The following is an 830-nucleotide window of genomic DNA, read 5'->3' as shown; positions in this document are numbered from 1 at the left end:
AAGATTGGGATTGTGTGTGTCTTTTCATGAGTTGTCTGTGTATTTCAATGGCTTGACATTGGCTTGTCGTGGTGAAGTTGTGTTGAGGGGTGTGGAATGAGTTTTGTGAGTTGTGGGATGAATTTTGTGGTTGGTAGGATGACTTGTATGGATTTTGGAGGAAACTTTGTGTTGAGGCAAAATCAAGTGATGAAGAACTGTCAAATGTAGAACTGGAAAGTGAGGGTGGATAATTTTTCATGACTTTATTGAGAGTATACTCCAGGGAAGATGTTTCTTTATGAATGGAGCATGAATCCTTGAGATTCCCTTCCCAGCCATGGTTTGTGTAACTATCATCATAGTGGGAGTCACTTTGTGGCTCTGGGAGGTATTCATGCTCTTTCATTCCTTGGTGATACTCCCATCCACCAAGAGGATAATGATATGAATCATTTTGTGGTGGTACCCATCCACCATGAGGATAATGATATGAATCATTTTGTGGTGGTGAGAAATATCCCATATGATTATCTTGTTCATCTTGTGGCTTTGAAGTGAATCTCCATGGATTAGAGTGCTCAGAATCTGTGATTTCTTGGTGATATTCCCAACCACCATTAGAGATTGGTGACGGTGGGTAATATCCCATAAAATTTGTTTGATCATAAGATGAGTTGAACTCCATTTAAATTTTGGAAAACACAACACCAAGGAAAATTGAAATTACTCATATCAGAGATGAGAATTTCTTAGTGAGGCAAAAACTCAAACACCTTGGTTTCACTTTAAAACAGAGAACAAAAACAAAAAAATGCTTGATCTAGACTTCTCACCCACTTAATCATTGT

Source organism: Arachis duranensis, chromosome 6 (genome assembly GCF_000817695.3).
Source record: "Arachis duranensis cultivar V14167 chromosome 6, aradu.V14167.gnm2.J7QH, whole genome shotgun sequence".
Lineage (NCBI taxonomy): Eukaryota > Viridiplantae > Streptophyta > Magnoliopsida > Fabales > Fabaceae > Arachis > Arachis duranensis.
This window is presented reverse-complemented; position numbering follows the sequence as displayed.